We start from the raw sequence: 22,791 nt of genomic DNA, 5'->3' as shown, positions 1-22,791 counted from the left end.
CCGAAAACCGGCCCTGGCAAAGAGTTCGGCGGCACCCCCAAGCCCCGGGGGGCCACCCGAGCACTTAGCCAGGGCCGGTTTTGGTTCCCAGTCCGGCCCTGGCTCCCGAGCTACTCGTTGGAGACCCCTGGATTAGAGGTTGGTTAGTTACAGTAGCACAAAGGCAGGTAGGGATTAGTGTCAAGGGAGTTTAGGATTTGGAAATGCTACATTGTGTAGGATTGGGTAAGAGTATGGTTATGGAATGTTATGTTGTATTTCGTGGGATGGGAGGGATCTGATGTGGGGATCGTAGGGGTGAGGGGGAAGAACAAGGGGCAGGAAATTCTTGTATAGTGAGGTTCTTAGTTTTGGAAGGCAGTTGCCAAGGGTTGAAAATTGTGATATGCACCTGTTTCAATAAAGCGGCCTTTTTCACACACAGAAAGTGGTCTTGTGTCGGCTTGCTCCCCCCACCCTTATCTCCCAACGTGCGCTTTACAAATACACGTTATGTTGTGTTATTCTTGCTAAACACCCTCGCTCCATGGGTTTTAGAAACTCCCAACACCACACCATCCGCAAAACATAACGAATGCGGTTATTGCTTGCATTAGAGTCAAAGGTAATTTAAACGGGGATTGAAAGTATCCAAAATATCAATAACATTTTTTCAATTGGTAAAAAAGGAAATACGTTTTGCGCTCGCTTAGTTTAAAAGAATGGTATAAAACTGAAACACACTGCCCATCTGATAGTGCTCCGAGTTTGAAACTCCAGCTGCGTGGTGGCCAGGCTCCTTGCAGTCCGCTCCCTTCTCCCTCTTTGAAACCCAAGTCCCGACGGCAGAGGCGAGCCGCCGCCACACATTCCGGGCATTCCCCGGCCGTGACGTCACGGGAAGAACCCTCCTCCTGGAACACCCGGGAAACACACACTAGGACCGCAGGGGGCGTGGCCTGTGGAGCGTAGCCCCGCCCACGGACCGCCTGCAGTCCGTCCGCCCGCCCATTGCGAGCCAGGAGCACACCCCCTCCACCGTCCAAGCAGCGCCGAACTTCGGCAAGTTTGACTGCGCCGGGCGGAGGCGTCCGGGTTCGTTGTGCGCGCTGGGGCTCGGGACACAAAGTAGTGCTTGCGCTTCCTGTGGACGGCGCTGTGCAGCGTAGCCGTGGGGCTCCTTGGCTTGGGGTCTCCTGGTGCTTGCGAGGACGGGACATTTAAACCCGGCAGAAGGCTTCCTCCGCCGCAAGAGCAGTGTTTGTTTAGGAGGTGGAATGTAAGGGCAGCTTCATTCAAACAGGTAAGCCCCGCTTTATTCGCACCAGTGGCAGCTTTTTTCAGCGTTGGTATGAAGCTGTAATTGTTGTTTGAGAACCACCCTCCGCTGCCGGGTGTGTAGGGTCCACCTGTCTCTTTGTTTGGGACTCTGAGTGTCCCCTCGCTGGGCAGCAGGGAGGGCTCCAGAGGAGATCTGTGAAACCCGTCCTGCAGCAGGGTATACATCTACACTTACTGGTGTCAGACATCTGAACACCTCACTGCTGCAGGAGTGTCCCGGGGTTTCGCTCAGTTCTTGGCACTACCAACTAGCTCGAGCTGGTTTTATATTGCATTTTATTCTACGAGCACTGCAGACAACGTTTGTGCACTGCCCATGCCGAGCCTTTGCAGGAGCAGTAGTGACGCACCTTAACGTTTTGTTTTGTAGTTTCTTCATTTTAGAACTCTTCCTAAAACAACCCCGAGAGTATAGGGGCCTAAGTCTCTTAAACGTTGGGTTTTATTGGGCTCGTATTTAAATGTTGTTTCAACATCACCTTTAAATGCAAGGTACTGAATGAGGAATTACAGGCTCTTGTGTTAATGGAGTGTAAAATGCCGATTGGACTCGTCACCCGAGGGGACGCTTGAGTTATGGAAATCTGCTTTTCTCATTTGCCTGTTCGTCTTGTGTTTGCAGCAGGTTGGCTCAGCGTGTGTACCTGTACGTATATACTGTCATCATGGCAAATAGTCCGTTTGTACTGCCCACTGCAGCCGTCCTCCTATGCGCAGTTGCATTGCTGCGACAGAAGGCGTTTTAATGTTTTTATTCTGTCACGGTATTAGCACGTGCTCTGCTGTAAACATCCCGCCATACCTTCCTGCGTTCGTTCCTGTCAGAGAAGGGGTACATGGCCCAGTCGGATGCCTGATTCTTGTGTGCTAGTAAATTTAGACAGCACGTTCCAACCAGACGTCGATTGTTCGAAACTATGCCCACTTGTCTAGCAAAAGGACACATGTAACCATATTTTAAACCATGTATTCTGTGGATAAATGGAAATATAAAGTGTTTTGAATTTTTAAATGCCAGCGCAATGTTTTATATCTTAAACAAAACCGCCTCACCCAATGAATGATACTTTTGCTTTTCTGTCCAGTATAAAATATCCAAAAGAACATTCAACTTATAAGTTTGGGAATAAACTTATGGACATTTTTACATGATCCCTGCTCCAACCCATTTGAGGCATTGATTTATGCATTTATTCTGATTAATCAAGTTAGCCGTGATGTTGCGATACAAACCCAGCCGTGAATCTAGAGAGGCTTCTCTTAAGTTAGGCCTTATCCCCTCTGCCTTAGACGGTTGTTGTTGCTTGTGTTAGGTTTGATTGTTACTTAGGATGCAGAGGGAGGTTGTTGGGAACACACTACTACCTGCCTGTTGACATCCACCCCAGCATTATATTCATAACCTCAAGAAAGCACGTGAACAGGGACACGTTATGACTTGTACATCCACTGTTTTTTCCAGGAAGGAAGGTGCTTGAGTCATTTTATGCCAGGGCGCTGTTCTACACTTGAATTTTGTGAGAATATAGAGGTGACATTCTCCTTGACTGTGTATAACTCTTGCTAATTCTAAGCAGGTCTCACCTGGCTACTTGGCAGACATTTTATATATGCTGTTTTATTTTGATTTTTTGTCATGTTTTGACACAGATTGTACTACAGTGAATTGGTCTTCTATTCTCTTAAGTATCTATTTTCATAACAACGAAAAGCACAACAGATAAGCAGACGTGAGTTTTTGACATCCTCGGGGGGGGGGGGGGGTTTGATTAGGTTTTTTTCTGAAACTGGAGAAGGGGTTTCAGTACATCTAAGCCAGGCTTCTCCAACTAGTAGCTGGTGAGCTACTGGTAGCTCACCAGCTACATATAAGTAGCTCTCCTGTGTTCACCACATTTAAATTAGAAGCTTTTGATTGGTTGATTGAATATATGTTCAACCATAATTCAAAAGCGTGCATTTGAAACAAATGTTTGCATTTTCAGAATTTATAAACTGTTGTTTGGGGGAAAAAATGGCAGAATTTCAAAAATATATTTAAAGCTGATAAATAGCAAATGATGTTGGGTAGACTATTACTAATATTATTAACTTAGTGCTAGGGGCATTTCAGCCATGGCTGTTAGATATTACCAATGTAGAGGCATTCCACATTGCCAAAGTATGTTTTACATTACTTCTAGCAACCGAACCTGAATCACAGAGGTGATCACTGGTACTAATCTTGCTTATGGTGGCCACTAATATAATCTTGTCAATTGTAGTTACTACTGTATCTCTAATAATATTCGTAGTTTGGGAGGATTTCCATTGAACACAAGTAGCTCTTACTACAGAAAATGTTGGAGACCCTTGTTCTAAGCCTTCAGGATACAGCATCCCCAGATTTGCACCGGCGTAGCTTAGTCAGTAAGATTGGTGGGGGTGATTGAGTGTCATATTTTCCAGCTGGCATATATTAAAACATATATAAGAAGCAGAAATGGTGTACAAGGGTATTGGGTAGTCAGTCTAATGCAGCAGTGGGGGTAGGTGTATAAAGGATCCTAGCTTGTTTGAAATGTTGCCATTTTGACATTCATAAAGGCCAGAGATGCGCACCAATTGTGGCCCAATGAGCCACAAGTACAGCTAAGATTAAGGGACAGGGTTTGAGGGGCTGTATTGAGGTTGGATATGTTTGTGTGAGGAAGTGGGTATGTGCTTTGTGGGAGGAGGACCAGGGGTATTCAGATAGGTACACAATACTTAAGAAATCTTGATTTGCTTAACTGAAGGCTTGTCACAAATGGCGATTCTGGGCCCCACATTACTAATAACGAGGCTGACCTAAGGATGGCTAACAGGATAAAGGATGGATGAAGACTAAAAGCAAGAAAGTGGCCAATCACGGATGGTATTTGGGGAAACCCAGGCCTGGAGAGAGTGTACACACCCAGTCAGTGCTTACTTAGTAAACTATTACTTGCCAAGGCTCTGACCAGGAGGCCACTGAGGCTTGCACCACACATTGCCAAAACAACTACTGACCATCTCTCTCGCATGTAAATGCGACAGTTCAGATTATTCCAGGTTCCCAAAGCTAAAGGAATGGCTGGGGAGGCAGGTATTAGCACTATTTTAATGTATATTGTATTCTTAAACAACCGTTGTTCTGCTCATCTCTAAATTAGATGAGCTGCGCCACCATGTGGTAAACTGTCAATAACATACTTAAAACTGTTAGGTGCCGGTGCCCAGCACCGGAAAGCACTGGCTCAAATTAAGCACTGCACCCAGTTGTAGAAGGAGACAAGTAATTTTGCAGTAGGGACATAGAGCAATTCACAGATAGCTATCCAGGCTGTACCTTGGTGTGGAATGAGTCCGTACACTGGATGTGTCAGGTGCAGGAGACAGATGAGCAAGTGGTGGTTCAGAAAGCAATACGTAGGTCGAACTTGGGTGTAGATTAGAACAGTTTGCACAGCACAAGGCCAGAGAGCTGGTGGCAAATCAGAACAGTATACAGATTATTACAGTATTCCCTGGTGCTCAGTTGCAATTCATTGTTAAAAATATCAAAAGCGTTGGCATGCTTCCACTCTCTGCATGTGGGACCAATGCAGATTTCACAATACCCATCATAATGCAGTACCTTGAAAGGCCCTTTACTGGCTAAGGACACTGTTTATTGAAAGGTGCCCATTATAAAGATTTATGAGCTGCTTGGAAGGCAAACTGCAGTAGACTGGAGGTCAAAGAGACATCAAAAGTAAATCTCGCCGTATACTTGTAATCAAAAAGAAAAAGGCAAAGTCGTTGAGCCACTATTGTATTGTAATTGCATTTATATTGCGCTTACTACCCCTGAAGAGGCATCTTCTGCCTATCTCTGATACACTATATTGCTGTCTTTTGGAAAAGATGTAAAAATGCACGTGTTACCATTCTGCTGAAAGCTGGCTCTAATCCAACGTGTTGTTTGAGTGGTGTTGGTGATGCTTGCATGGGAGACCTAGTAAAAGTTTAGTCATTCAAAATAGGCAGTCGGAGTGATGGGCAGCAGAATGAGTGACATCATTGAGAGTGAAGCTGAAGTGTGAAGTCAATTTCGTTGATGGGTTGGTGCTGCCCCTACCTTCACTCAATTTGGATTATTAGACAAGTTGTTTACACGGTTTTGGATGATCGGACGGGAGACAGTGTCTGCTTTAAGTATAAGTTGAATTGGACACTGCTTGCCCATTGTCATATGTTCCTAATGGAATTTTTTGGCTATACATTTTCCTAAGAATATGGTTATCAAGCCAGTTTCACCCTCGGATAACAAAGTGCCATTGTAGATGTTTATCAGACATCTTCATACTTTATTCGTTTTGGATTTCTTGAAAATATTCTTAATAGAAACCACTTGGTAGTAATAAGATCTACATATAAAATTGCTCCAGTCATATGGACATTAACATTCTTTGAATCCATTGTAGCTGGTGTTCCACTACTGTGCCCTGAAGAAGTCCTAAGTCAACAGGCCGAAACGCGTCGGCCGATGAGAAAAAACACCTTTTATTGATTAAATGAAATAATAAAAGCAGAAGAACGAAACAACAAGAATCTGATTCGCCTTTACTATCCCTGTATAATTACTGATCTTGATTCTCTTTCTGTTGATGGATTGTGGTGCTGAACCATATTTGTGGTTGTTTGTGTTGTATCCCCTTTAGTGGGGAGGTGCTCTTGGGCAGGGGGCCCGTTTTGATTTATTAGCTCGCGTTCCATTATTATTACTGTATAGGTGATTTACGGTACAGGTGCTGCAATTCGTGTTTGGTCCACTGTCCTTTGCTTTCAAGTTGTTTACACATTACATACAGCTACATGGTGAAGCTGCTATCTTAGCAAAACTGTTTCTTCTCTAGATCATTTTTGTTTTTATTTCTGTGAAATATTTTTCGTGTGAACAGTGAGGAACATATTGCGTATTATTGAATCAAGCATGTTCAGTGTTCAGACCGTTAAGCTGCTCCAACTGGTGTCCGTGTACCAACAGCCAGTGACAATTCTCATTTATTGCCTGACTTAGGGTCTTTATGCGCATAGAGCATATATATTGTAAAGGAAACTAAAGAATCAGCAAAAATAATGATAACATTGGTTATTGACAAAACAAGTAAACTGAATAACCAAGGATATTTAAAACAAAACGTGCCAACTCTTAAATTCTTTTGAATATGGATAAGCGTATCTAAGCAAAACGCAATGGTTCCTACAAATTCTTTCTAAAAAAATAATTTTGTGATTATTGGGTCTGCAATGTGTATTTATCTGGCCTGCATGCATAGTTGAAATGTGGGAAGAAATGGGCGTTCAAGATTAACATATGACTTAGTGGATTTCAGTAACAATTTTGGGCGAGACACATATTGGCCACTGGAGAAAGTTTAAGGTGCAAAGGTTTCATCAGTATTAACTTGTAAAGGTCAACTATGGTTCATAGATCATAGTTATCTGGGGGACAGTTAATATATTGGAAGGGATTGCATTGCTACCATTATTTGAGGTCAGGAAAGTAGTTTAATAGAGGCCGTTTCGCAGGAGTTTTCTCAGTGTGATTGGATTACTAGAATAGCCTCTAAGCAGAGCTAAATTAGTGTAGGCGAAGAGAGTTCAGCTAGTGCAGAAAAAGGCTGACCCTATAAGTCTCTTCGGGCCGTAAATAGCCCTTGTCCTTTAGGAGACGTTTATAATCCAATTCCACGTGCCATGCGTGATAGCTCAGAAAAGCTCTGTGCCCAGGCATTTAGCGAAACATATTATGTCCACTCCGCTGCAGTGCACAGCTGAGTTCCTCGATGTTACCTGTCTTAGCTGGCGTGCCAACGAGTGTTTCTCATGAAATGAAGCCTTGCTGTTCAGGTAGTTTTGAGTTCTGACCCAAGTATTCTAAAATGCCATACAAAATGTGAATGCACCAAGTTTTATTTATCCAATCACAGGGCTAGGTTGATATTTTACCTCTGCCCCTTTTTGAGTTATCTTGTTTTGTTTTTTCCCTACGGTCCGCTGTTGTCTTTTTGTGCTTATGCTGTTGCAAGCAACTTGTACTCTCTTCGGTGAGAGCAAGCCTGGTGCCCTGCCAGGTAAAGCTACAAGAATGCGGTTAATAACTGTTTATTTGCATAGCACTTTATGCTGCTGAGCCCTTTGCAGGTATACACAGTCTCTGCCTGCCTTTTCTCTGGCATATGTGCCAGAAACCACCTCCTTTTTTGGACACGTCCCCGTTTAATGCTTAGGGATCACTGCTACTAGGCAGTAGTTACTTTGCACACTGGTATCTGCATTAAAAGTGATCATTGTAATGCTAATGAACTTATAAGCATCCATGGGTTGAGTGGGCTTTGCTGCTATTCAAACTCATGACCTGCAGATCCCAAAAAGATGCCAGTGCCAGAGTTAACTCACCGAATATGGGTATGAGTATGGGAGAAAGTGGAGTTACATGGAGATGTATGGAAACTGATTATTGTGGACCTTATAGGAGCAATTTTGCCCTGAAGAATTTCTCTTCAGAATGAATCGGGGTGACTGTATCTTGTGTTTTTTTTTTTTTTTTAGAAATTCTACATTAAAGAACTTGAAAATCAACTATTGTCACTGTATGAGATTTTTTGGACTCCTTATTGAGGGCTCCCTGGCCAATTTTCTTTTGTTATTTCTGCTTCTAGTAGCAGCACCCTAGCAACTGGTGATGTTCAGGTTGTGCCACCGCTATTCCTGGGGTACTGATTGGAAGTGCTGTTGCTCATTTCTGCCTAGATGCTTTGAGAATTGTAACTCTGAGTTTGTTTAATTGGTTGCACGTGTTGTATAAGACCATCTTCATCCCTTCAGACATGTCAATAAACAAATAAAGGCATCTTTTGTCAATACTCGTGCAGCCAGGAAGAGTTGGTGGGCCAGATTTTCAAGACATTTGTACATGGAAGTTCACCACACATGCACAAATCGTTTTTTATGATGCCATTCACAAATTGTGGTTTTGCACTCGTAAAAAAGGTTTTCTTGCAGGTGTATCTTGGTGTGAGCCAGTATGTTACCATTGGGCCAGAGTGGGCTTCCCACGGCGAGAGGTTTTTGAACACACACATAGGTATCCGTTTGCAGCAGCACACACGTTTCGTGGGTTATTTCCACTCTCGACACGGTCACAGATTTATTGTTGGCAGAGATGGAATTAAATCTGTTTCCAGGGTGCGTAAGGGAAATGAACAAAATGGGTTGAGATGTGGGAGAAACAGATTCTGCCCAGGGATTTCCTGTGGAAATTTATTTTTTACAATTACCCTCGTGCTAGACGTTTTCACGTGCTGCACACTGTTTACTAAGGTGACCACCTCTCTCCAGGTCATTACAGACTCTGTTTCCAGTCCTGGACTTGTGTGATGTCCTAATGGATTATTGGTGTTGTTGTCTTGTTTCGCTACCTTTGTACTAGTTAGACTAATCCACCTGAAATCAGTGATTTGTGTGAGAAACGTTCAGGGCTGGAGACCATGTCCGCAATGACCTAGGGTGAGGTCGTCACCCTGCTGCACAGCTATGCCCTGGGGTACCCTGGGAAAAGAGTGACTGTGGCATCTTTCGACCAGTACTCTTAAATCCCTCTTCATTCCAAAGATTTGTAAATGTGCACACAGATGTGGAGTGATCCTTCACCCTACTGCTTTAGATGCAAAAAGGGTCCCTATTTTGCAGACTTTCCTAATTGAGCCTTCAGACGTCTTAGTGCCTGGGCTGTGGGCGAATATATTAGTCATGGGCCACACGAGTGTATAGTGAGTGACACATTGATAAGTGGAAGGATTGCTTATCTTTATACTATATGATAGGTATATGTCTACAGACACCTTGCTGGTGTTTGCTGGCATCACTGGTCAGTCTGCAGTTCTCCTTTAGTTGCTGTTCGAAACTGCTTTATTGTCAAAGTACCTTTTTGGGACAGATTCTGTTCTTTATTTGGGTGAATGGATGTGAGTGACTGCAATGAGCAGATCCATTTGTGGCACGGTGGATCACAGGTCTGAGCCCCTGCCAGTCTGCCTGCTTTGTTGTTTATTTGAATAGTCTGTGTTTGAACTGGTGCGGCCTTTGGGCTGTGAACAATGCACCTGGCGCGCGCGTGCACGTTCGTGGGTGATTTGTGCGTTACCCTCCCGCCTGTTATGTGCTTTGATCTGGCATGGATGCTGTCCATGCGGGGCAGATCTATGAGCGAGCTCTGAAAGCGTTTTTACTTCTGTTTGCTTAAAGCACCGCACCAAAGCTCCGCCGTTCTGTGAGATATTGTGGTGAGACAGCCATTTTTATGTTTTTCTGACTTTAGGTGTGTTTTGGATTCCCTGTGTTACACCGGTAGAGGCTGCTCTGCTCTTCTGCCTGGTAAATGAAAGGTGAAGACATATTTACGTCTTGTTCTGAAGAGATACACAGATTAAACATTTGATCAAGATGTTGTAGATCAGACCAAACGGTCGCCCCACACGAAGAGTTTGTGTGGAAAATAAACGTATATCTCCAGTCATCTGGTTTATTTCCTTTCCTGATCTTGACTCGCTTCTCTTATTTATGCACCTTCCATTATGTTGGAGCCGGGGAGGCAGAGCGATACATGTACAGTACACATACAACTGTGCACATGTTGACATACCTCTGTTTCTGGACCCCGATTAGATTCACCAGTGCCGGATTAAACCCCATGGAGACCTCTAGGCAGTCGAGATTTCGGGGGGCCCCCTTGCAAATTATCTCCTAATACTTTTTTTCATTTTAAAAACCAACAATTTTAGTAAACCAATTGTTTACACCAAACTCAACATTAACAATTATTAATGTTATTAAACAAAAATATATTTATATTTTAATTTTAATAAACCAACAAAACTTTAAATATTCCATGGGTACATTACATTAATACAGTATTTTCTTTATAGAGTCTTTAATGTAAAGTTTTCGTTTCTTTGATTCATTTTTCCCCTTTTGGAAACAATTTAAGAAAGCTTGATTTATAATTTTCTTTCAAGATGAAATCAATATTATTTTGATGCGTTGTTGCGGGCCTCTCAAAAGATTGGGGCCCGTAGATCGGGATGCCGGAAAACGATAATCTGTGGTGATAAAGAGAACTCACAAGATAGACAGAAAGGCTGTGTATAATTCACAACAATAAAAGCACCCTAGCCTGAGGAAGTAGTGCTTTATTTATTTATTTATTTTTACTTTATTTATTTTGAAAGTTTTATATAGCGCGAACATGACCAGTGCGGGTTTCAGAGCGGAGACAAATAACATCAATAATATCACAGTCAAGAAAAATACAGGATACTGGTGCAGCCAAAGGTTATTTAATGCTTGATCAGCCAGGCTAGCTTGAATCCAGTGAGCACACCACCAAATTTGATATCCTCAAGGGTCATGTTCGCGCTATATAAAACTTTCAAAATAAATCAATACATTCAAGCTAACCTGGCTGATCAGGGGTGATACCCTGGAACCGGTCCCAGGATGCGTGTTCTCCGGTCTGGGAAGGGCCTGGCCCGGCAGCTTGGGCTGGACTGCTCCCTTGAGGAGCAGGGTCAAGACTTATCTGTACGTGGCTGGGTCCAAACTGGAGTGGCAAGTGTTTTCTAAGCACCTGAAGGATGCTGCACTCCGGGGCCTCTGGGCCAGCCTTTCCTCGTAGTCCGGTAGGCATAAGGGTGTTGTATTTCATCATTACAGAGATGCGCCTTGAGACTGTGTCCTTTCTGTTGTTGACACTCTCACCTCGCTCCCGTATCATTTCTCGTCTACAGACATCTCACGTGACCTCTTCCCATTATTACAGACCCGCTCCTGTCAGGTCGTTAATACTTGCCTTAGAAGTTGTGAAGCTACCTGCCCCCTCCGAGGAGAGCGCGTGCTAGGTTCCTGTTACAGCCAAGAAAGATTCAAGTCCTACAGTTTTGGCCACAGTGTGAACTTGTCGCTTTGTTGTCCAAGAAGATCGACTTAATAAACAGCAAGTAGGGATAAAGTTCCCCTCAGACCCTGCAAAAATGTGTACAACGGGAAACCATGCTGTCGTGACCATGTATGAGGAATCCAATGTCCCATGCGCCTAGATGCGGAAAAATAGGACTCTCTTTCGTTACCCTATGTATCAGGTTTTCAAACCTGTGCTGACGATGGTGATCAGAGAATGCCTTTGGGCTTGATTTACGGAGATGTTTCATGACCTTAAGACGCACATAAAACTTGCTTGCACCAGATCACAATGTTACACTGTGTGCAGCTGCGACTGGTTTCATTTTGTACATCATTTTGTCACCGAATATATAGTCTTGTATAGTGAACACGCTCTCCAGCTCTTAAATCCATTTACCTTCATAATATGTAAGTTTAAGCAGTAGTGGGAGAAGGGATAAGGCACTTTCACTGCTGCCCTGTGAGTGAGCAGAACCCTGGTTTGTGTTGGAACACTTCTATTCAGTCTGCTTTAATAAAGTATTGCTTTCCTTGGGAGCGAGGGGGGCTTTAACCACTGTCTTCTCATTCCAGCCCTCACTGAACCCTCAGAGCACTTTCCTTATCCGACCTGGGAAGTCCAGAAATCTGTAAAATGCCTGCCAAGAGCATCCTTCTCTCTGATATTTTACAGCGGCGGGCACAGCATTGCCCCAGTTATTCGCAGTTTTTCACTGCCAAGCCCGAAGGACCTGATTTACTAGCTGTGTGCGACATCCTGCTTTGAGCATTCTATCCATTTCACCCTTTGTATGAACGCGGCAAAACCCTTCGTTGTTAAATGTTTTTAAGCAAGAGGTTTCCACCAAGGCCAGGTGTTGGCTACCTTTAACGTGTGTCCCTTTTCTGTCACTGACTTTCTTTAAATACAATTGCTGTCCACGTTGGCAAATGAAATTGTCCCCTCGTCCCGCACTTTAATTTTGCCCAAAGGTCTAGAAACGCCTGTTCATGCTTGCATGCTGAGAATAGTCAACTTGGCGTAGGTTACGAATGTGACATCCATGGTACCTTCAATTAACTGGACGAAATGTGTGAGTTGCTGTCAGTTTGCTGCTCGGAGATTTGTTCAGGCCCTATTTGATTACTGGTGCCCACTTGTTGTTATTGCCTACACCTGCCTAGGTGTGATTACACCTCATCCAGTTGTTTCTTTATTCAGTTATATATATGGTCAAGATTTATTAATGCAACATAAACTGTGTCATTGTTTTAGGAGGTTTAGCATACGTGTAGCACTTTAAAACAGGCATAATTTAAGCTCCTGTCACAGAGAGTCTCTAGAGGTGGACTCTAAGCCCTAGCAAAAAAAATGACCAAGCATTTGCAATGCAGTAGGTCTCGCATTTACGAGAGTTTGAGCTATTGGCATTGTAAATAGCTTAAACTCTAGCAAATGCGAGGCCTATTGCATTTTAAATAAGTTGGCGTTAGAAGAGTGTGTGTCCTGCCTGCAACAGCAGGCAGATCAAAGCTATTTGAGAAAATAGTGCTTGGAGGCTGTAATTAAAGCCTACCGAGTAACAACACAAGTAAAAGGGGGTGTCGTCATGGGAGGTTACAAAATGAGACAAGGCGGTACTAAGGATGGACTACTAAGCCTTCTGACCAATGAAAAGCCACAGTTTACAGTGGACAAGGACACAAGCCATGAAAAATATGGGCGGGGAGTGCGCAGAGCTTCAAGTCCCTACCTGAATACAGCATGTCTCGCAGAGCAGTGCATGCGCTGCCCAGGCTCGACCTAAAAAGGTTTTAATCACTATCTGCCACCAATATGTTACTTAAAACTCGCTTCAGAGTATTAGTACAATGACAATTCAGAAAGTAAACTATACAATACACGGTGATCATTTTAAGCAGTATTGCTTCGATGTTGCTGACCCATATTACTGAACACCTGCTCTTATCTTTTTATGCAATGTTGCATAGATCTATTTAATGCATTGCACATCATGTTAGAATCTCCCTTGTGACACATTTAAGGCTATATCTACAAATCTTATACCATTCTCATCTGTGTTTTCCTTTTAAAGAATTTTTTTTTCGTAAATCAGGTAGTCTTGGGCACAAACCTAGTAGGCCTATGTCCCCGAACTGCATAGGTGAAACTGTTTATTTATGTAGTCGTCTTACCAGAGACACAGAGTAGGGAGTGGAATTAGTCATTTTAGAAATTTCATGGGCCAAGTTCGAACCCTAGTGTGCATTGGAGACATAATATATTGTTGTGGATATACCCTTCATATCTAGCTCTTAAAGGTACAAACATATCCTAGACAGCTCGCCCAAACCACTATGAAAGCTAGAGCTTCTTGTTATGTTATTGTTATGACCCCGGACTGGTGGCCGGTACAACTGGGTGCCCTCCCTAAACCCACGAGGAAGGCAAAAAACCTGGGTGTTCTAGTGGATGATAGACTGAACTTCGGGGATCAGATAAATACCACAACCTCAGCCACTTTTCACTCTCTTAAACTGATAATAAAGGTTAAACCATTCCTGCCAGAAGACAGTTTACAGACTGTCGTCTCATCACTCATTTTATCACGGCTGGATTACTGCAATGGGCTCTACTTGAATATTCAAGAGCGGCACCTAAATAAACTGCAGATCCTGCAAAACGCGGCAGCAAAACTTGTGACCGGTACTTCCACATTTTTCTCGGTCGCCAGGGAAATTAAAAGACTACACTGGCTGCCTATCAGGAACCGGGTGCGTTTCAAGTCCTTATGCACAGTCTTCAAGGCTCTACATGGCCTAAGTCCTGAATATTTGAAACGCTGGCTTCAATGGTACACTCCCAAAAGAACTTTGCGCTCACTAAGAGCCAAACTAGCGAGCGTACCACCCACTAAGAAAGCTATGTGGGGGGGGGGGGGGGAGAAGAAGGTTCATCACATGCGCAGCCAGGCCTGGAAGGAAATTCCTTGGAATCTGAGGAACTCCACTTACCTCCTCGAATTCAGGAAATAACTAAAAACTTGGCTATTCAACCTATAGAATCTTCCACTGACAATTTCCCTGTAATCCTGATCTCAGAAGAGTTAGCTACCAGCGCCAGGACACCCCCGGGTAACCGTTCCGCTTTAGGAATGTAAATAACATAACAATAACATTTGAGCCAAGAGTAGCTCCCTAGTCTGTTTTGTAGGTAGAGAGACGCCATGTTTACGTATTTCCAGATTAAACTGAATTTCATGTTTTATATGAATCCAACAGGACTTTTTAAATGTTTACTATTAGGTTATTCGTTTTCTTTCCAGATCAAGCCCGCCCTTGGACGACATTGCTCTAAACCAGCAGTATAGCGCCTTTTTTGTTTGCAATTAGGCCCATGGCCCAATTGGAATCTCAGTAGAGTTTTCAGGGTGAAACAACTCCATACCGAATACCTCGCATTGTAACGGATCTGTTCTTACATCTCCTACACCTAGATACACAAGTGCACCATATGCTGCAGAAGCTTTTAGTAATTGTAGGGTAGTGACCACCATATTATTGATTAGATAGTTGTAGGCCTGATCTTACAGTCTGGATTTTACATTTCAGTGAATTGATTTGTTGGATCCAATTTAGAATTACATTTTGTATCGTCCATAAATAACTACAGGACTTGGTTTGCTCTTCTGTTGGCCGTTTAGGTTCTAATTATGCACCGTTTGTCTTTTTCCCCATCTTGAGTTTAAGTATGTAACTAAATTGCAACTTTTTAAAACAGACATGAGTTTGGTCAAAAAATGTTAAATCCTTTGCATATATCAGCAGCAAAACCTCATATCCCTTCAAATTGCAAGAAATCGCTGTATCCAGGTTAGAGTTTCAGGTACATCGGCAAGATATAAGTTGAATAGGGTTGGTCAAGCATATGGTCTTGCTTATGGTCATTGTTTGACATTCTTCCTGTGCTCGTGGTTAGACTCTAGGCCTGAAGCGATGTGATTATAAACAATTCAGTTTCTTTTTCATGCAGTTACTATGCACTGGTTTATTTTTACTGAGGGTTATCTGGGCGCAGTTTTGCACTGCTCTTGGGATTCCATAATAATAAGAGAGCAATGATCTGCACCATAGAGCACCTGTGCAGAGCCTTAGTAAATAGCACTGTTGCTGATGTTTGAGGCAATGGATCTGCCTTTCTATCTGTTCACACCATTGAGAGAGAGATGTAGAGATGCTGCCATTCTAATGAACTGCAATATGCTGATATTATCTTACCAGGCAATCCAGATCACCTCCAGATGAAACCTCTCCTCTCTGTATGGTTCTAAACTAACCTTGCGCTCAAGAGCCCTGTCTCTTTCCCACCCTGCCTAGGATAACATGCTCTGTTGCTTCGTTGTCCTTGAGACATGGTTGGCGCTTTGATACACACTTTGGAGTTACATTACATTTTTTCTGTTGTGAGTGTTGTTCTTGCTCTTAATGTGTATTTGGGCGAGATACACCTGGTTTCTGGTCTTCTATCCAGATGCTATCCAATTGCTTCCACTGTATCAACGTACCACCAAACAGCCACCCCTGTTGTCTACATAAATCCCTGACTTTCAAAAACCTACCTGCTCATGTTAATGTGCCTAGTAAAAGCGATGGGGCCAATAATATATTTTTCGACGTGCTCTCTATCAGGATCCTCCATTTACTGCTTCTCAGTAGTATTTCGGTAAGGCTCCAACAAGACCTCAGTACCCGATAGGAATAGCCATCCATCGAGACTGGACCAGTTCCAGGTTAATACATTGATAATTGCTGTGGTACAGCAGGTGACCACCACAGGAAAACTGGAAACAATCTCTAAATGTAAACTGCTGCAATGTCTGAGAAGTGTTCATGTTTCTTTCCATTTCCTGTTGTTTCATAGAGCATACTTTGCAAGAAGACCCATCTCTAGACCGCCCTGTCTTCACTAATGTCTGATTATGCTCATGTTTTAAAGAGCATTACAAAAAATCCCACTCTTAGTAAAAAGCTAAAGAGCTTTAGTTGGAAGAGACATGATTGGAAGGGACGTGACTTAACTGTTCCTGTATTGTTTTGTGAGATTTTTGTCAATGATGGTCACAAACGTTTTACCTTTTGAGACCAATGGGATGGATGCCTTGAATGAGGGAGGCTAGTGAGCAGACGGCCTCTGTTCGGTACCAGTTATTTGTTTTGAGAACCCTTATTTCAGTTTTTGGTCAGTGTATTTTTAGTGGGATGTTGGTTAAATATATTTCAAAGTGGTGTAGGCTGTCTATTATCACTTGGATTGCACGTTTTCATCCGCTTTGTTTTTCCATCTGGTGTTGTTCACATATGAGTGAGGCTAAACACTGTGAAAGTGTAAGTGAGAGAAGGGATCAGATGAACGTTTTAAAGGAAATGTGGGAATGGAGAGCCTTGTGGGACCAAATTTTGATACTAGCAGTTTTCAATAGATGTTGACCCAGTTGTGCTTAGTGATGGGTTTATGAATAAAATGAGGTTGAGGTAGGTACTACAGCTTTGATAGAAAAAGTTAGACAAGTTGAGTGGAATGTCCACGGTATCCAAGGTCCCCATGATGTCTAGTGTAATTAGGATGTCGTCATCTAAACTACTGAGATATTTCATCATGGCTGTGCACATGGAGTTTTTGAACTGTAGTGCTTTGCCCGGATCACTGCAGTTAAATGTACTTCAGTGTTGCTCAGTCACTTGCTAGAACTGCCAGTTTTTGTTCTTGTTATACTTATTAAGATTCACATTTGTTGAACATGTTTAGCATGTGATGTTTACTAGTCATGTTGCATCTAAATGTTTGTCAAATATATTTTTTGTGTCCACTGAGGCACTTAGTGTTCTTGTTCAATTTCTATAAAATTAGTTATTTCTTTTAGTAAACCACGGGGATTTTCACAACCTAATATGCTGGTTTCTGGTAACTACCGTCAAGAAGTATTTTACTGTAGTGTTAAGCTTAAATGTTCTGTGCAATAATCTTTATATTTTTGACAGGGTTTGTAGATTTAGTTTATGATCTCGAACACCTACCATCTCCTACTTTTGTAGCTAACAAATGGATTAAATTAACTTTTCATAAATTTCATATGATTTTTATTTGTGTCTATTTTCGTAAAAACTTGTGCCTGTGATGCCATGAATCATTTGAGAAACTTGTGACTCAACAATGGTGGAAGAGATGTTTGAACGTATAATTAGAGATTTCAGGGTATTATACACTTGGAGGTCTTTGGCCTCTTGAGTCTTGATTTAATTTGAGAACAAAGTTTGGTGGTAACCATGAATTAGCCCACACCTGTGATTTACATGCAATCGCTATGTGTGCTCTAACAGTGGTTGAGATAAATTCAAGAATTCATCTATCACCTTTTGCCCCGGCTCAGTGTAGCGCTCCACATGTGATGCGTATCCCCAGATGTGGGCTTCATGCTAACTGTGCCACACTGTACTGCACTGATGAGGCTTAAGTAGGCCACAGGTTGCTTGTGTTCCCATTCAGAGTGGACCTGGTCTGGCAGTTCTGGTTCGATGTTTCCTGTTTGAGGAAGACAGCCTGATTTGCATGTGGCTGGTTCCTGGCTGAGGTGGCATGGCAGGCAAACTGTAGACTGGGGTACGGTCCGGGTAATTACCAGTGGCTGACTTTAAATCAACTGCCCCACCTATCACTTCGTCTTCTCATCAGTACAAGCATTATCAAGCTCTTGCATTTTAACACAAATCGATACAAAAGGTGTCCCAGTGCAATGGAAAATACATATATTCCTTAAAACACTATATTTGACAGGTTCATCAGAATCTTTCCTATCTCTGAGTAAAATATTTGCTGTAAAACTATGTTAATTTCGACAAAATAAATACCTACAAGTTGACATATCTTCCTACGAACATCTTACTTCTGTATAAAACGAACTTTTGGATCAATTTCCTGTTCACATCATGGCCTTTGTACACGGCAAGCCTTTAGCATGTGGGAACTGGGATGTGCCTAGGACGGAAGAGGTGTGGTGCAGCGGCGAGGGCGGCTGACTCCGGAACACGGGGGCTCACGGTTCGATCCCTGGCACCAGCTGCAGGTTACCCCAGCACCTTGTGACTCTGGGCAATAGCTCGCTTAATCTTCCTGACGGCCCCCAGCGCCGGGACCCCTCTCCGGAGGTAGCTGTGCAAATGCGGGTATTTCTATTTCTTTTTTTTTTTTTTAATTTTTTTATTTCAGTGTGCCGCACGACTGGTAATAGTTTTTATTGCTTTTTTACAAACATATAACATGTAATAGTCATCGCTTTGTCGTTACAGGGCAGCCTGAGCTGGCGAAGTTGGTTACAGTATCTCTTCGGTTGATGTATGCTTGACTGCCCCCTTTCCACTGTCACCGTAAGGGGAAATGAGAAGGGGTGATAGGGGAAAAGATAGGAGTAAAGGTAGAGATAACATACCCAAAGTTAGTATTTCGTCCATTTCTATTTCAGACCTTTAGAGGGGTGCAGGAGATGCCTTCTGGCGTCGCTACAAAGAAGAGTCCATTTAAGCGCTGGTTCTGGATGCTGCTTGTGTCTGTGTCTGCATTTGACTGCTTTTCTTCTCATGGCTTTCCATTCTCTTGCACCTCTCGCACACAGTTCAAGAGGACAGCTTCTTTATTGAAAGACAACGACCCACAGTACAGGATTGTAACCTACTTGTTTATCATGCACGTGTAACTTTGCTGTTTCTGTCATTGCACAAAGATATATAATACAACAAGTAACATTACACCTATAACACGTCAGGGCTATTGTCTTAACCAATGTTTGTTAGTTGTGTAAGATAAATAAGCAACAACTATGACTTCGATGTATAGAGTATTCAAAATGCTTCCATTCTGAAATGATGGGACTGTGAAAGAGCTTAACGAGTCTCTTTTAAGTTACCTCAAAGGCAGTGATGGGTGGTACTGGTGCAGAGAAAAGATTTTATTTTTTTACCCCGAGGGTGAGGGCAAACATCGAGAGTCGGATAGAGACCAGTCTCAGCACCTGCTTTTTTAGAACTTCTGGTGCTGAACACCGGCAGGACCCGGCCCACTTAAAGACCTGCTGTATCTACAACAAGGAGCGAAACTGCCGTTTGGTTTGCCCCTCTCCACCTTACAGCATGCATGTGAGGATTTCACACTTGAGGTGGGATAGACCGCACCAAAGGCAATAAACCTTCACCTTCCTTGACAGTATGGTGATTGCTGTGGTGAGGAAGGTGCATTCGTTTTGTATTTGCCACTGCATTATCCTTGGTAAATACTTTTGTGAAGCACGTCCCCACCTTTTGTCTGCTATTAAGTTTCTGGGTCATCTATAGGTCAAGTGTTGCAAATTTAGCCCAAGTGGTTCACGGTTAACAGAAAATTGACTCTTTGATTGGTTCATCGTTAATTACTTGTTTTAATATGACCTCCATGTGCTATTATTGATTCTATCGGTGTTTTGTTTCCACCGCCTTTTCTGATACATAGGGGGCGGGGAAAATACCAGCTTGTTTCATTCCATGGACCTTGATTCTTTCATCCCCTGAGTGAATCATCTTCACTCACGCTTGATTTGTGCTTTTAGTCGTCTTCCAAAATGAAATAGTTCGCATACTTTCAACCCTTGTAAGATTAGCTGTTATCTCGGTGTGTGCCAGGCACCTTCTGTCTGACCCGTCCTTGTCTTGGCCCAGCTTCCAGTGGACAAGTGGAGCCTTTGTGCCCGTCTGCAGCGGCGGGAGGGATGGCTGTGGAGGCCAGGCGCCCTCTGTGATGCAGAGGTGGGACGGGAATGCGTCCTCTGGGCTCACCACAGGCTGATCAAACCTCCTACATTCCTTCCGGAGTAAATGTGCTGCATTCCAAGTGAGCATACGTCCGTTTTTCCTGAGTTTGTAAACCGTAATAAAGTAATCTGCATTATGCTTGTGTTTTTGTGTTCGGTAACTCGACATGAGTCTCAAAATGACGGACAACATGCACACGTTTGTGTGGGTAGTGTGTGACTCTCAGGAGTGCAGAATGACGGACAACATGCACACGTTTGTGTGGGTAGTGTGTGACTCTCAGGAGTGCAGAATGACGGACAACATGCACACGTTTGTGTGGGTAGTGTGTGACTCTCAGGAGTGCAGAATGACGGACAGCATGCACACGTTTGTGTAGTAGTCTGTGCCCCCTGGTGAGGTGACGCACGCCCCCTGCACAGTTCAAAGCGTCGCAGGACGTGTGATCGTCCACCGAGCTGCTGATGGATGGATGGATGGATGTTAATGGCGGGCTCGTAACTCTGCTCGCCCGCTCTGCATGGCTGTGCCCATTTCCTGCGAGTGTCATTACATGCGACCACATCTATCCAGTTCATGCACTCAGGTGCCCATAAATAAGAAGTCGGACACCGCTGTACTTATTTTAGATTGCGAGCCGGAGGCGGGAGGGGTGGTCAGTGGGCCGGGAAGGGGGGCAGCTATCAGATTTCAAAGTGACAAACTCTTCGCTTGCCTTATGGAGCAATGTTTTGGAAATACTGGAATGACCTTTATAAAGGTATAACTTAAGAGTTATTGTATCAACAATGCACCCTAAAGTTTTTTTTATTTTTACCGCCCTTGTCGCTTTCCACAAATACCGCCCTTCTGGCCCTGCGCATTATCTGCTTTCCAGATTATTTTCAAATTCAGCCCCACCGCTCTTGGGGGCCACTATTGAAAGTTTGGAAGTTTTAAATTCTGTAATCTGAAGGTGGGTCAATTGTTGAGTTGTCAGGACCTTAACATCAGCACGTAGCGCGTTGGAGATGGCACAAAGGGCTGGAGGGAAAAGTTCAGATGGCCATATGCCTAGATCAGAGGTCAACACGTGCATGAGATTGTAGGGAAGAGCAAAGGGTGAATGAAGGCCTAGATGGGCAAAGTGGACTCCAGCCTGTTGGTGAGACCACAGGCAAACTAGGAATGAGACTGGCAGAGAGGGTGTTCATTCTCAGTGTTGGATTGTGAAGAACATTTAGGTTCACGTAGCACTCCATTAAGTGGGTGAGCAATATGTGCATGGGTGTGTGTGATAATGGAGGGCATTATGGGATAGACTTGTGACTGGAGAGAGAACTACCAAAAATGGACATGAGTGGTCAGATGTCCAAGATTGTGCTTCGGAACCAGACTAGCCTGTATGCCATTGGCATGTTTCCAGTTGGGCTGCTTTGTAATTGTGACTGGATTTATATAGCGCCTACTACCCCTGACGAGGCGTTGAAGCGGTTTAATTCAAGTAGCATGCTACTTCATAACCCAGGGTTAGTGGTTATTGCAATTAGTCATGTGCTCTCAATAAAGAATTGCATACATTTACTTGTTACTTTATGATATTTTAATACCAGGCAGGTGAGCTCATTAGTGGGGGGCTATGTGGTTTCAGGTGAATGGTTGGTGAGATGGAAAGGCTAGCGGAGGTTAGGTAATATTAGGTTACAGGGATAGGGGTTTGAAGAAGAGAGGTTATGATCTATGAATTGAGGTATCAGCTAATTGCAGATTTACAGTAAGAAAGATTAAGGCGGGAATGATAAATGGAAGGTATGCAGAGGATGTAAGGTAAGAAGAGTGTCACTGAAGAAAAAGTACTTCTGAGCCAATTTTTCATGCAGGGATTTAGGAGTATAGTGGGAGAAGGCTTTCTGAGATAGCAAGCAAAAAGGGAATGTCTGCTGTAGGAAGAAACAGCATTATACATAGTGCTCCATAATCACGGCAGACCGCTCAAACATGGGAGTCCGAGTGCACACATCATTTAAATATTAAGAGCCAAATCCTGTTGTATGCCAAACCTAGGACAGCTCTTTTAAACATAATGTGGAGTACCCTCACCTCGGTACAGGCTCTGTACGCTGCACATGGGCAGTTGGCGCAAAAAAAAAAAAACAAAGGTCCCAATTAAAAATCTTCCCTCTCTATTCTGTAAATTAAAGGACTTTTACACTCGCTCACTAAATATGAGTTATTTGGCACTGGCTGGGAGTGTCTCACCAATGTGAAGTCAGAGTTATACCCTGTTTTGTCACCTAGTCCTTTCCAAGTGTATGTTGTGAACATTTGTGTATGTGGCTATTGTAGTATATGCATCGGATGTACAAGCGAAGCAGAGTGTGGGTTTCATTTTGAACGCCCGGGGCTTGTTTCTATGCACAAGTTGGAGGCGATGCTATATTCCTAGACAGTGGAAGTGTATCTGGATGCATGCGGGAGGAGACCTAGACAGTGAAGTGAGGACAAAGGAGACAAAGCCTCCAAGAGGTCCTTCCTCTGGCACTGCCACTTGTTGGGTGGTGGGTTAGAATGTCTGCAGTCTGTTGTTCAGAGTGAGAGGGGTCTTTTAGGTAAATAGCACCAATGTATCTCTTTCCTGATCCCTGTCTTATGTCGAGTGGGAGTGGTGATAAA

General features: G+C 43.3%; 1 protein-coding gene across 1 annotated transcript in view; it reads left to right on the top strand.

Annotated features, from left to right (window-relative positions):
- Positions 1-1,007: 1,007 nt before the first annotated feature.
- The window catches only part of PTPN14 (protein tyrosine phosphatase non-receptor type 14), a 375,359-nt gene continuing 353,575 nt past the window's right edge, over positions 1,008-22,791 (top strand). The window contains exon 1 of the mRNA XM_085612914.1: positions 1,008-1,282. The gene's annotated coding sequence lies outside the window, so the exon portion shown is untranslated. The remainder of the gene's footprint in view (positions 1,283-22,791) is intronic.

Source organism: Triturus cristatus, chromosome 6 (assembly GCF_964204655.1).
Source record: "Triturus cristatus chromosome 6, aTriCri1.1, whole genome shotgun sequence".
Classification (NCBI taxonomy): domain Eukaryota; kingdom Metazoa; phylum Chordata; class Amphibia; order Caudata; family Salamandridae; genus Triturus; species Triturus cristatus.
Note: the sequence above shows the minus strand (reverse complement) of the source record. Positions and strands in the feature narration are given on the sequence as shown.